Source organism: Kogia breviceps, chromosome 5, assembly GCF_026419965.1.
Source record: "Kogia breviceps isolate mKogBre1 chromosome 5, mKogBre1 haplotype 1, whole genome shotgun sequence".
Classification (NCBI taxonomy): domain Eukaryota; kingdom Metazoa; phylum Chordata; class Mammalia; order Artiodactyla; family Physeteridae; genus Kogia; species Kogia breviceps.
In genome coordinates this window covers 15,573,069-15,588,286 of record NC_081314.1, presented here as the reverse complement: position 1 = coordinate 15,588,286, position 15,218 = coordinate 15,573,069, and the positions used below count along the sequence as shown (strand labels likewise).

The 15,218-nt window shown below is 44.5% G+C and overlaps 1 pseudogene; it reads right to left on the bottom strand.

Annotated features, from left to right (window-relative positions):
- Nucleotides 1–3,921: 3,921 nt before the first annotated feature.
- Nucleotides 3,922–15,218, bottom strand: part of LOC131757626 (trafficking protein particle complex subunit 1 pseudogene) — a 45,973-nt pseudogene continuing 34,676 nt past the window's right edge.

Here is a 15,218-nt window from a genome sequence, read left to right as displayed (position 1 = left end):
GCTGCAGGAGGCAAGGAAGCATGCTCTGAAACTAAAGAACATTCTTGATCATGTGCATGGCTGTAAGTGCAGTATATACCTCACGGGAGAGAGTAAGGAACCGTGGGTGTGGGAATCGGCCAAGTGGCATCTGGTTCCTTTGAGGAAGGTAACTTCCACCACCCCATCCCGACATTCAGAGCTGTTGAAAGGATGGCAGGACCAGGTTGCATCACTCAGCCGAGGTCTGCAGGGAAAGATAGAAATCCTGGGCAGATATTGGCCCACTGTAAGAGCTGTTCACAGTGGCTGAGGAACCAATTGTATTGCATGTTAGGGAAAGGTTGCCATCTTTGGAGGAAGTTTGTGATAGGTGACTTTGCTTATATGGTTTTGGGGCAGGCGGTTGTTTTGTTTCTTTGTGGGTTTTTTTTTTTTTTTGTCCATGCCTTGCGGTTTGTGGGATCTTAGTTCCCCCACCAGGGATCAAACCTGTGCCCCCTGCAGTGGGAGCTCAGAATCCTAACCACTGGACAGCCAGGGAATTCCACTAAATGTGCCATTTTAACTAATCATTTTTTTAAAATATTTATTTATTTTGTTTATTTATTTTCCTTATTTTTTTTGGCTGCATCGGGTCTTAGCTGCAGCACACAGGATCTTCGTTGAGGCATGCGGGATCTTCTGTTACAGTGCATGGTCTCTTCGTTGCAGCACTCGGGCTTCTCTCTAGTTGCTGCACTCTGGCTTCTCTCTAGTTGTGGCACACGGGCCGCAGGGCAGTGGGCTCTGTAGTTTGCGGCGTGCGGGCTCTCTGGTTGAGGCGTGTGAGTTCAGTAGTTGTGGTGCTCACGGGCTTAGTTGCCCCGAGGCATGTGGGATCTTAGTTCCCTGACAGGGATCGAACCGGAGTCCCCTGCATTGGAAGGCAGATTCTTTACCAGGGACCACCAGGGAAATCCCTTAACTAACCATTTTTAAATTATACAATTCAATGACATTAATTACATTAACAATGCTGTACAACCATCACCACTATCTATCTCCAAAACTTTTTCATCACTCTAAACAGAACCTCTGTACTCATTTGTGTGCTTGTTTTTGTCGTTGTTTTTCCTCTAGAATATATTGGTCTCTCTTTTTCCTCTAGAATATATTGGTCTCTTTTTCCTCTAGAATATATTGGTCTCTATGTAAGGTCTCTTACCATGCCTGGTAAGTCATGCCTAGTCAAGAGGTCTCCTCACCTGAGTTTCTTTCATCACAGGATTGCTGTGAGTTCTTTCTGTGTAAACAGCACTGTACTTTTTTCCTCCATATGCACACCTATTTCAACAAAACAGATATTATATCAAACTACCCCAAAACTTGCTGCTTATTACTACAACCCTTTCACTTGCTCACAATTCTGTGAGTCATCAATTTGGGCAGAGCTCAGCTGGGCGTTTCTTCTGCTATTATCAACTAGGGTCATTCATGCCACTGCAGTCTTCTGTTGGCTCAACTAGAGCTGGATGCTGTATAATATGGCCTCACTCTATGAATGAGACATTCAATGTCTGGCGCTGGCTATGGGCTGGTTGGTCTATTTCCAGCATGCTACCTGGGCAGCTGGGTTCCAAAAGCAGCAAGGGAGAGAGGTCAAGACCCACTGTGCAAACATTTTTCAAGCTGCTGCCAGAATCATCTTTGCTCACGTTCCATCATCCACAACAAGTCACATGGCGAAGCCCAGAGTCAGTGTGAGAGGGGACTTAAAGAAAATACAGATACAGGTAGGCATGGTTCATTGGGGTCATTACTGTAACAATCAACCACACCTACATACTATTTTGCATTTTTAAAAAATTTAGGGCTTCCCTGGTGGCGCAGTGGTTGAGAGTCTGCCTGCCGATGCAGGGGACACGGGTTCGTGCCCCCATCTGGGAAGATCCCACATGCCGCGGAGCGACTGGGCCCGTGAGCCATGGCCGCTGCGCCTGCGCGTCCGGAGCCTGTGCTCTGCAGCAGGAGAGGCCACAACAGTGAGAGGCCCGCGTACCGCAAAAAAATAAATAAATAAATAAAAATTATTTATTTGGCTGTGCCAGGTCTTAGTTGCAGCATGCGGGATCTTTTAGTTGCGTCATGTGGGATCTAGTTCCCTGACCAGGAATCAAACCCGTGCCCCTTGCATTGGGATTGCAGAGTCTTAACCACTATACCATCAGGGAAGTCCCCTGTTTTGCATTTTGATTTCTGCCTTAACAGTATATCTATTTCCAAGTTGGTATAGTTCTTATAATTAACATTTGTAATGACTACACAATAGCCAATCAAAGGATTACCAAAATGTACTTAAATCATTATTACTCTATTTTTACATTTGTTTTAATTTTCACTATTATAAATAATTCATTAGTTTAAAAGATATTTATGAGTACCTACTATGTGTAAGGAGTTATTCAAGGGCGCTAGGGACACAGTTTGCTTTGATTCTTTGGGAGGGGTGGGGAGGAAACACAGACAAATGCATGAATATATAATATGTACTATGAAGAGAAGCAGGGAAAGGAGATTAGAGCCTGGCGGATGGGGGTGGAGGGCTGGTGTTTGCTATTTTAAGTCTTTAAAAAATGCTTTGGGATTATGTTCTAAGAATAAAGAATTATTTCTTTTTCATCACAGCCCTGTTGTGAGAAGTGAGATCACTAGGACATAGGGTAGGAATATTGTTAAAGCTTTCAAGATGGATGGCCCAATGCTCTCCCAAGAGTTTTCCCAGTTTATATCACCACCATCAGGAGTTTGCCAAATGAGCTGCTTTGACCGTAGTAACACTGAGCAATTCTTATTAAAAAAAAAAAAACCTTTGCCAATTTAATAGGTGAGTCTGGATACCTTTCATCAAGGTAGAATGTTATATCGTCATTTATCTTGACCACCTTTTGGACTTTGTAAACTTTTGAGCTGTAATTGCCATTTTCTGTCACACTGGTGTGTGTGTGTGTGTGTGTGAGAGAGAGACAGACAGACAGACAGACAGAGAGGTTAACTGGCAAAAAAAAATTTTTTTTGATATGCCCACACTTTGACATATACATGTTTCCTGTTGTGAAAAAAAACTGGGGATACAATATCTGGAATCATAAAGAGCCAAATACAGAGGAAACCAAATATTTTAAATCAGAGGGCTCAGGTAGGTTTTTTTTTTTTTTTTTTTTTTTTTTTTTTTTTCAGTATGCGGGCCTCTCACTGTTGTGGCCTCTCCCGTTGCGGAGCACACGCTCCGGATGCGCAGGCCTAGCGGCCATGGCTCACGAGCTTAGTTGCTCCGCGGCATGTGGGATCTTCCCGGACCAGGGCACGAACCCGTGTCTCCTGCATCGGCAGGCGGATTCTCAACCACTGCGCCACCAGGGAAGCCCCAGGTAGGTATTTCTTGAAGTGGCAGCCTAATCTTGGCCCTTAGGAGGGATAAAGGGTTCCTTGGTGGGCGCCCATCTGGGCATGTATGGCTCTGACCCTGTGCTATGTACTCTGCTTGGCTAGGCGCACTCTTAGGCACCGACCAGGAGATGGGGCCACTTTTGGTCCTCACAGGAAGGGCCCCAGTCTTGGGCTCACTGGGCCCGTTGTGTGTATCTCTACCTTCTTTCTTCTTCTTTTTTTTTTTTAGTGATAAGAAGTTTATTCTGTACTTCTCGAAGCATCAGGTAGGGGATAAAACTGGAGAGGGCCTGGTTTGGAGGTGTAGGGCCTCTGGTAGGCTTTCTTTCTGTGCCGGGGAGGGCACCAGGGACGGCTTTAGGCTGTTCCCCTGGGAGGGCTACCGAGGGGCTTGACTGGGCTGGGGGTGCTGGGGCAGTGGCATTTGCAGTAGGGGGGCCCTCGGGTGAAACAGGTTAGGAAGGGCCCCAGACAGACAGGGATTCTTCCGAGGGGTGAGGTAGCGTGCTTCCTTCAGCCAGCCCGGGCGGAAAAGAAGGGCGGACAGCGGCCACAGCAGTCCAGTCGGGAGCCGAAGAGCTCATTCTGCGCTGTTTGGCCCAGCGAGCACCGGGGATTCTTCACCTCCAGCTGCACGTACAGCTCACCGCGGATGTGGTGCAGTACATCCTGGGTGGGCCCCACGCCCAAGTCAGTACTCATGACAGCGCTGATCCCAGAGGGCATCTCGTACTAATGGAGTCTGTAACGTCTAGTTTGGAAGGCCAGGAAGCCGTCCTTCATGTCTAGCGGGGACATCTTGCCGACAAAGGAAAGGATAGAGAAGAGCATCCCGTACATCAGCTTGTACTCCTCCTACTTGGGGATCTCCGCTTACTTCTCGCGGTGCCACTCGCAGTAATGCAGCCACGCTCCGTTCCGGTCAAACAGGTACAGGTTGCGGACAGTCGTGGGGACTTGCTCTGAGTGCCTGTCACCCCATAGTTCCTATCTCTACTTTCTAGGTCTGTCAGTGTCCATGACCCACACATAGTGTGTCTGCCCCATGAGAAAGTGTTTCACTCATTAATTAATGCGTGTTTTTATGCACTTATTTACCCAATAATTGATCCATCTATTCATTCGGGCATGTATTCGTATGGTAGCACAGTCGTTTATTCAGTACACATGGACTATAAGAGTTGTGACTTAAAAAAAAGAGAGTTATGACTCTTTACTTTGATGCCAGAAGGATTGATGATAATTAGAGACCCAAGTGGGTGCCCAGGGAAAAGTCCCAGGCTCCAGACCTACGGTCCTGTTGCTGGCATTGTGTAAATAGAGATCACGACGGTGCACCGGCCAGCCGTTCTTGGTCCACTAACTTTGACCAAATAAATTCTTGTTTTACTAAACCCAAAGCAAAATGTGCTGACTAAGCCTTCTTTACCAGTAAAATTGTATTACATTTCTCTTTGTGATAGGAAAGGTTAGAACAACAATATGTGACCTTAACAGCTCCGGGCACTGAATCTGCACTATGTCCCCTGTGAAAAAAACAGATGTCCCTTCGTTCAAGTCACAGACTTTATTTGGCAAGTTACGTACCTTTGTGCTAAGAGATGATGAACATTGTTTTTTTTAACCAAAATTGAAACCCCCCATCCTTAAAGAGCTTATAACCCAGTTAAAGAAATAAGGCTGGTCCACCTAAAATTATAGATCATAGAACTAAGGAATGTTTTAGGCTGAAAGCTGCTTAAAGACCCATCTGGTCTGAAATTCCCCACCAAGGTGGAACTCCCCATACAAAGTACTCTGCAAATAGTCTTTTCAGCTTTGTACCAACACTCCTCTGGTGAGGAAACTACTATTAATTTTTTTAATTAGAAAAGCTGTATGTGCTCAATGTAACACATTGAAAAAACATGGCAGAGTATAAGTAAAAAGTCAAGCCTCACCTCAAATCCCCTACCTCCTTACCATTTGTTACAGGATGCTAAGAACGGCTGTTTTCTATACTTGTACAAACACATATATGGACATTTCCACCCCATACTTTCAGTTGTAATCTGTTTTTTAAATTAGATAACATATACAGTATAAAAATCAAAAGGTATGAAAGAATATACAATGAAAAGGAAGTCTCTTCTATCCCTCTCCCTCTAGCACCTCAGTTCTCCCCAGAGGCAGCCACTGTTACTACTTTTTTTTTTTTTTTTTTATTGTGGTACATGGGGCTCTCACTGTTGTGGCCTCTCCCGTTGCGGAGCACAGGCTCCGGATGCGCAGGCTCAGCGGCCGTGGCTCACGGGCCCAGCGGCTCCGCGGCATGTGGGATCTTCCCGGACCGGGGCACGAACCAGTGTCCCCTGCATCGGCAGGCAGACTCTCAACCACTGCGCCACCAGGGAAGCCCCTATACATACTTTTAAAAAATAAGAACAATTTAAATTGAAAAGTTTTTCCAGTTTGTTATTTCTCTTATGACTTTTTTTTTCCATGCAGGAATTAAAAAAAATTTTTTTAAATTTTTAAATTGTTCAATTCAGTGAATGTAAATGAAATAAGCCAGACAAAGAAAGACCAATATTGCATGATCTCACTTATATGTGGAATCTAAAAGAATGGACCTCATAGTAACAGAGTAGGATGTTCATTGCTAGAAGCTGGGGGTGGGAGAAATGGAGAGATGTTGGTCAAAGGGTACAACTTTTCAGTTATAAGATGAATAACTTCTGGAGACCTAATGTGTAGCATGGTGACTAGAGTTAACAATAATGTATTGTATACTTGAAATCAACTAACATTGTAGATCTCAAGGGTTCTTACCACTATCACCAAAAAAAAAAAAAAAGGTAACTTGGTGAGGTGATGGATTTGTTAATTAGCTTGATTTTGGTAATCATTTCACAATGTATATCCAAACATCATGTTGTATACCTTAGATATATACAATTTCACTTTCCAATCGTATTTCAGTAAAACTGGGGGGAAAAAAGCTGGAACTTACTAGTATTTTCTTTTACAGCATCTTGTTTTATCTATTTATTTTAGTGTTTGTTTTACCATACTGAGCAAAGCTTGTCTATAGCAAGATACAAAAATTCTACCATGTTCTCTTCTAGTACATTTGTTCTTTCACTTTTCACATTCTAACCGTTCCTCCATCTGTAATTTATTTTGCTTTAAACTATAAAGTAGTGACCCAATTGTATTTTTTTTCCAGATTGCTCTTCAGTTTCCTAACACCTTTTATTGAATAACCCATTTTTGGGAATTCCCTGGCAGTCCAGTGGTTAAGACTCTGTGCTTCCACCACAGGGGGCACGTGTTCAATCCCTGGTTGCAGAACAAAGATCCCACAAACCACCCGGCACAGCCAAAAAAAAAATCAATTTTTATTTAATTTATTTTTTTGGCTGTGCTGCATGGCTTGTGGGATCTTAACTCGCTGACCAGGGATTGAACCCGGGCCATGGCAGCGAAAGCACCAAGTCCTAACCGGTTACTGGACAGCCAGGGAATTCCCTGAATAATCTATTTTAGACTACGATCTTTATAATAAACTAAATTTATATATATAAATTATATGTAAAATTTTACGCATATATGTTTCTGGGCTTTTTGTTTCATTGATCTATCTGCCTAGTGTTTTTGTTTGTTTGTTTTTTGTTTTGGCTGCATTGGGTCATCGTTGCTGGGCGCAGGCTTTCTCTAGTTGCGCTGACCAGGGGCTACTCTTCGTTGCAGTGCGCGGGCTTCAGTAGTTGTGGCTCATGGGCTTAGTTGCTCCGCATGTGGGATCTTCCCGGAGCAGGGCTGGAACCCGTGTCCCCTGCATTGGCAGACGGATTCCTAACCACTGCACCACCAGAGAAGTTCCCTGCCTAGTGTTTAAAAAACAAAATTCAACCAAGTAAATTTGAAGATCTAATTGGCTTTATTAGGCAATTCATGATTTGGGTGGAATGTCATCTAGCAACTAGAAGAGCTTCCAAGGAGTTGTACAATATGGAAGGTTTTTATAGGAAGAAGGGTGGGGAAAGAGAGCTGTTAGCCAAAGAAAAGAAAAGATTATTTTTAGGCTAGGGCATCTTTTTTTAGAGGAAGGGAACAGCAAAGGTTTTATCATGCAGATTGGCTCTTCTTGGTTGGGGGAGGCAGGTGGAAAGGGAGAGGGCCCATGTGACAGATTACCTTACTGGTGCTTGATCGGAAAATTCCAGACTGGTTGTTTAAGATTACATTTCTGGGAGAGGTTGAAACTGCAATTAGATCAGGTATTAAATCTAGGTTTGGTGTCATGGGCTTTTAACATGAGCGATGCCATTTTGGGACTGTGGTTTTCCTTTTAACTTTCCTCATTTCCCTTACCATACTGTTTTTATTATTCTGTGTTTAATATGTTTAATACCTAGAAGAGATGGTCATCTTTTTTTTCCAGAATTTTCCCAGATATTCTTAGAATATAAATTTTTTAATTGTGTAATTAAAAAAATAAAAACATGATGGGGCTTCCCTGGTGGCGCAGTGGTTGAGAGTCCACCTGCCGATGCAGGGGACACAGGTTCGTGCCCCGGTCCGGGAACATCCCACATGCCGCGGAGCGGCTGGGCCCGTGAGCCATGGCCGCTGAGCCTGCGCGTCCGGAGCCTGTGCTCCGCAATGGGAGAGGCCACGACAGTCAGAGGCCTGCAAAAAAAAAACAAAACACGTGATGTTTTAATCCTGGTTATGTTAAATGTGTAGATTAATTTATTGTGAATTGACATCTTTATAATACTGAGTCTTCCTACCCAATATATGGATTTTCCTCCTCCTATCAGACTATTTTTTGAGGCAACCCATTCTATCATTGGATGATTCTTATAGTTTTTAAAGTTCCCCTCGTTTTGAGGTATATCTCTTTCTCTATATTTTCTAGGCAATAGTTCTAATTTTGTCATTTGAAACTGTACAGGAGTTAACATTTAAAGTGTTAAACATGATCTACAAAAAGCTATATCAGCGCTTCCCAAACTTCTACATCATGGAACACAAAGTAAATTGTAAATGTGCACTGAACACTGGGGTGAGTAGATGAACTTTTTGCAGTCCAAGCTGATGGTGTTGGTAAGGAGGGAAGCAGGCTGCTCCAGGCCCTATTTCTGCTGCCTTGCTGAGGGAGCTACAGCTGGGACCCTGCGAAACCCCCCTAAGGTACATCATCTGGGAGGCTCTTCACTGGAAGTTCCACTCCTTGCCCCTCTCCACCACATTTCTGCTCCCCAGACCTGCTTTTCTTTCTAGACCTTAATATACCAAGCACATTCTCTCTCTTTTTAAAAAACTTATTTATTTTTGGTTGTGTTGGGTCTTCCTTGCTGCGTGGGCTTTCTCTAGTTGCAGCGAGCAGGGGCTACTCTTTGTTGCGGTGCGCGGGCTTCTCGCTGCAGTGGCTTCTCTTGTTGCGGAGCATGGGCTCTAGGCGTGCGGGCTTCAGAAGTTGTGGTTCGCAGGCTCAGTAGTTGTGGCTCGCAGGCTCTGAGCTCAGGCTCAGTAGTTGTGGTGCATGGGCTTAGTTGCTCCACGGCATGTGGGATCTTCCTGGACCAGGGCTTGGACCCTTGTCCCCTGCATTGGCAGGTGGATTCTTAACCACTGCACCACCAGGGAAAACCCGTACGTTCTCTTTTCAGGACCTTTGCCTTTGCTCTTCCCTCCACCTAGCTGGCTATGGCCCCAGAAGTTCACACAGCTGCCTACTCATTCTCTAGCTCACTGGACAATCATACCTAAAGGAGCACCCCTCTCCTGCCCCAAGTCATGCTACTTTCTTGGTATCACATCAGTTTTAGAAATTTCCAGATGATTTGTGTGTTTGTTGTCTCTCTCCCCACCACTAGAATGTAAGCTCCAAAAAGGCAGAAGTCATGTCTGTTTTGTTCTCTTCTATCCCCAGAGCGTTACACAGTGCCCTGCCCATGCACTCAGTTTGCTCTGTGAATGAGTGAAAGGGCTTCCTACTCTAGATTTTGGAGGATATTTTTCTTGATCACTTCAGTTCTTATTCCCAGCTTGACCTCTCTGTACCTACCTACTTCCCACAACCAGGCTTCTTGGTCTGATCAAAGGGCTGCTGGAGGAACTGTCCAGCCAGTTATGACTCCTGCTATCTACACTGTCTCCCCACTGTTTTGGCCATCCTGGCCACAGAGACACCACAGGACCTTATCATCCCCCTGGCAGAACTCAGATAATACTGTGTCTGCAGTATTCTCGGAATTCGTTCAGTTTAGTAACCCTATCAAAAACGGAAATGAGGTTAACATGGCAGGAAATGAGGTCAGTTTGGCAACTGTTGGTGAAACATTGTACAATGTAAGAGTTAACAGTCTGAGTTAACAATGCAGGCCATGTCATACAGCAGTGCAGTAGGAAGATCAAATGGACCATGAGCCATGCAGGGCAATTTGGGCTCAGAGAGCGAATATCCCAGTAAACTGCTGATTGATCGCTTTCTATGTACCTTGGACAGGTGAGTGAGTGTATACTGGAGCATTGCTGAGTCCTCCCAACCTGGGATAAAGATCTCTCAGGACATTGTAGGAGAATGGTTTTGGTTAAAATCAATAACCACCATTTATTAAGCCTCCCATACCCTGTGCTAAGCATCTGTTATCTCTACTGCTCCCAATATCCCTAAATCAGTGATGTTAACCATTTCAGAGAGAATGAAAAGGAAATTTAAATGACTAAAGGACCTACCCAAGATCACAGGGTGTGTGATAAGGCAGGGAGTCAATCCAGCCCACACACCCACCCCAATTTGCTCCCCCCCTTTTTTCCTACAATTGATGAGGAGGAAAATGCAAATATAGGGCTCTAATCTTTTTTTTTTTTTTTTTTTGTACGCGGGCCTCTCACTGCTGTGGCCTCTCCCGTTGCGGAGCACAGGCTTGGGACGCGCAGGCTCAGCGGCCATGGCTCACGGGCCCAGCCGCTCCGCGGCATGTGGGATATCTTCCCGGACCGGGGCACGAACCCGTGTCCCCTGCATCGGCAGGCGGACTCTCAACCACTGCGCCACCAGGGAAGCCCTAATCTATTTTTTTAAATTGAAGTATAGTTGATTTACAATGTTGTGCTTCATTTCTGCTATAGAGCAACGTGACTCAGTTACACACATATATACATTTTTTAAAATATTCTTTTCCATAATGGTTTATCCCAGGAGATTGGATATAGTTCCCTTTGCTATACAGTCTAATGAATTCTTTTGCAAGCAAACATGGGTTTGAATCTATCTGCTGGGATATAACATGCTTAATCAATTCTGAAATGTTATATTTAAGTCTTTGGAATTATTCTTGTTAATGGGCCACATACAGAAATAGAAGTTGAGTCAATATAGAAAGAAAATCTACAGAAAAGTCTAGGATGGTTATCAGAGATGATCAGCACACTCAAATTTCCATATGTTACAGTCCATCAAAGCTAATAGGCATAAAAACTAATCAACAGAATAGACCCATAAATGAAAATAATGCTGCTGTTAATGTAGATGAGGGATACAGTTGAGCTGATTAACCTCCTGTTTCAGCCACATCTTTCCTGAACTTGTGGAGACAATGCTGCAGTTATAACCAGAAAGAACAGAGGCTAATTAGAATGATAACTCCATGTGGAGGACATTTCATGTTTTCATTGCAGGCTCATATCTCCCCATTTCTCCTGGATAATTATCACCACTGGCTGCCTCCCCCTCCCTCACTGCTAACCACACACACACACACACACACTCTCTCTCTCTCTCTCTCTCTCTCTCTCTCTCTCTCTCTCTCTGGCACTACACTAGGATGTTTGAACCAGCACGGCACTAGGGGAAGGAGTAAAGTTCTTCCGTGGGAGGTGCAGTCTGAAAACTGACAACAGCTATTCCATTCACTTGTAGAAACCTGACTGATACAAAGTGGTTGACCTACAGAGAGATGCGCATACAAGAAAAGGAAGGGGAGAAAGAGAGAGTCAGCCTTACTTGCCATTGCCCTTGAGGCTGTTTCTGTGGTCGTCTAAGCTAGTAGAGCTGGGTTTCTTTCACTTGGCAGGCTAACTTTACCATTTTCATTCCAAGCACCTCAACCATCAGCTTTCTATTGGCTGTTTGAGGTTCATCCCCTCTGATGGGGGAGAATTCTGTTTTGTGTGTATTGATGTTTGTGCGTGTGGCCTCACCCCCCATTCTTTCCTGGGAAATCTTCCTTCCACTCTCCACCCCTACCAGCCATGTGTTCTCAGGGACTGTACATAAGTTCCTGTTTTCTTCTTTTTTTGCGTTACGAGGGCCTCTCACTGTTGTGGCCTCCCCCGTTGCGGAGCACAGGCTCCGGACGTGCAGGCTCGGCGGCCATGGCTCACGGGCCCAGCCACTCCGCGGCATGTGGGATCTTCGCGGACCAGAGCACGAACCTGTGTCCCCTGCATCGGCAGGCGGACTCTCAACCACTGCGCCACCAGGGAAGCCCCTGTACATAAGTTTTAATATTCACTTGAAATAAAGTTAATTCTACTTTTTAAGTCAGCCTCATCTGTTTAAAAAGAATCTGTTTGGTGTTTTTCTTTCATTTTACCCCTAAAACTAGATGTGGGCAAGCCTTGGCGTAAACTGTGGAATAGAAGATAAAGCACTAGAATGGACTCAGGGGCCTGGATCCTAGCGTGGCTGTGTGACCTTGAGCAAGTTTCTTGAAAGTTTTTGAATCTGTCTTCGTCTGTTAAATGAAATGAGTATGTGCAAACATCTAGTACAATGCCTGGCACACACTGCATGCTCGGTAAATGTTTGTGAAATGAATAATTTAATGAGGGAATTGAATCCTAGTGTCCCTTTTTGAGTTTATTATATGGACCATAAATTCCTCTTGGTCTTTAGAGCTCTAACCCACTCTTAGTCCACTGAGACCAAAGGTTATACCCCTCCTCTCCTGTTTGTTGAACTCTCAAAGCCCTGGAGACAGCATCAGATTGGCAGAACTTCTGTCACATGCCCCAAGGGGGCAGTGAGAAGAACTTGCTATTGAAAGAATCTTCTAGGGACACTTGCAGCTTCCTAGTAAGTAATTTATGCTCAGGAACTACTAGTAAAGTGAATACCAAGGTGAACTTATCATAAAATTATCACACTATCCTTCAAAATCAAATATATTCATGGAGTCAATTATTTATGCCTTTTCCCCACTCCTTCGGGAAAATAATCAGATTTGTCTACTGAAACTCAACAGCTTTGCCATCAACCAAAAACATTTATGAAGCTTCAGACTATGGTAGAAGAGCAGGGGATGTAAAGAGGTGGCAGGTCCTTAATCATGAAGACCTTGACCATTGCAAAGACATTATTACTGCCATAGTGTTCATTTATAAATCAGCAAGTATGTTTGCTATAGGAACTTCTAAAATATTCTAGGGTCTAGATTGTGACAGCAGAGGACCAGAGGATTTTTTTTTGGTGGGGGGCATGTTGCCTGGCTGGCGGATTTTAGTTCCGGGACCAGGGATTGAACCCACATCCTTGTCAGTGAAAGTACGGCATCCTAACCACTGGACTACCAGGGAATTCCCAAAGAGGATTTTATTTTTTATTGTTTCCTAGTTTTGCTGAGCTATAATGGACATAACATTGTATCATATGAAGGTATACAACATAATGATTTGATATATGAAGCTCTTGCAAAATGATTACTGTTCAGGGATTTTGAAACAATCTCGGTAACTTTCATTTTGGGTTCTGTAATGGATTTTCATCTCCTTATTGACTCTTGTATACTAAATGTTTATTTCCTCGGATTATAAATTTATCCATGGATTATTATCCCATAGTGTACAAGATCACTATTATATAAAGTTCAGATGCTAGCATAACCGGTGGCTCCTTCTCCAGACATCAGGGCCCGCCCACCGGGGTACAGGTTCTGCTCACCCCAGCAGATGCAGTCCTGCGCAGGCACAGCTGGAACCCCTAAGGAGTCATTTTCTGACTAAGACTCTGACCGGAGGTTGGCCTGCTCTTCCTGCGGTTAAGTTTAAAGGAGCATTTTCCAAGGGTCTTTTCTAAACCGGAAATGTAGATTTGCCCTTGTGGTCTAGGTAAACACTTTCCCTCCTGAATTAGGCTCAGCTGTTAAGGAATCCCTGACTGCCAGAGCTCATGGTGCAGTAAAGGCCCTTATTCCTGTTCACACCACCTTGCAACCCGATTAAAGGGAACAGAGTTTAGACTCTGTGGGGTCCTGATCCTGGCAGAATCAATGACCAGTCTCACCTGGGGATACTTCTTTTACTAACTGTTGTCTTTTGAGTAGTTCTTTTCAATAATCAACGTCAGCCACAGCCAGGGGATCCTCAAGCCCCATCAGTCCTGCACCTTGGAATGCCTTTTCTTCCTGCTTGCCCCAGAGCAGGTCTGAAGATAGTGGCTCCTGCTGGGCCATTCCTGTGCCCTGGGGCTAGGATCTGGAGTTTCAAATCATCAGCAAGGGAGAGTCCTTCCTGAGCTAGAGGCCTTGTCTTTCACCCAAAGGCAGAGCTTGAATGAAGATAGTGACTTCAAAGGAAGAGGGAGAATTCCAGACTAGAGCTAAGCTCCAGAGAAAGTTAAAGAAAGAAGGATAAACAGAATTTGAATACCATTCAGTCTGTCAACTAGGTTAAAAAATTAGTCATACATAGAAAAGGAGCTGAAAAGATTAACATTAAAATGTTGACAGATTTTTCTTTTTTAAAATTTTTTAAAATTGATTTGTTTTATTTATTTTTGGCTGCGTTGGTGCGCGGGCTTTCTCTAGTTGCGGTGACGGGGTGTGGGGTGGGGTGGTGGTGGAGGTGGGGTGGGCGGCTGCTCTTCATTGCAGTGCGCAGGCTTCTCATTGCGGTGGCTTCTCTTGTTGCGGAGCACAGGCTCAGTAGTTGTGGCACACTGGCTTAGTTGCTCCGCGGCATGTGGGATCTTCCCCGACCAGGGCTCGAACCTGTGCCCCTGCATTGGCAGGCGGATTCTTAACAACTGTGCCACCAGGGAAGCCCCAGATTTTTCTTTTAATATGAGATTACAGCTGATTTTTCTTCTTTTTAAAAAATAATTATTCTTTTTTATTGACATATCATTGATTTACAATGTTGTGTTAATTTCTGCTGTACAGAGCAAAGTGATTCAGTTTTCTTTATATCCTTTCTACCAGTAGGTGTTACCTTTTCCATTTATTTATTTATTTATTTTTAGCTGTGTCAGGTCTTCGTCGCTGCCCATGGGCTTTCTCTAGTTGCGGAGCACTGGCTTTAGGCGCGTGTGCTCAGTAGTTGTGGTGCACGGGCTTTGTTGTTCTGTGGCATGTGGGATCTTCCCAGACCAGGGCTCAAACCCATGTCCCCCGCAATGGCGGGCAGATTCTTAACCACTGCGCCACCAGGGAAGTCCCTACCTTTTCCTTTTTTAAGGTTACGCGGGCCTCTCACTGCTGTGGCCTCTCCCCTTATGGAGCACAGGCTCCGGACGCTCAGGCTCAGTGGCCACGTCTCACGGGCCCAGCTGCTCCGCGGCATGTGGGATCTTCCTAGATCGGGGCACGAACCTGCATCCCCTGCTTCGGCAGGCGGACTCTCAACCACTGCGCCACCAGGGAAGCCCAAGTTGTTTATTAAATCACAAAGGTAATGTAGGCTCATTGTAAAATTTTCATATCACACAGACAACTACATGTAAAAGTGAAAAGATCACTTCACCTAAGAGCCAGTCAATACCAGTTCCCTCCCAAGTTTATAAACACTGATAAAATTTATTGTATTTGTAGACATGC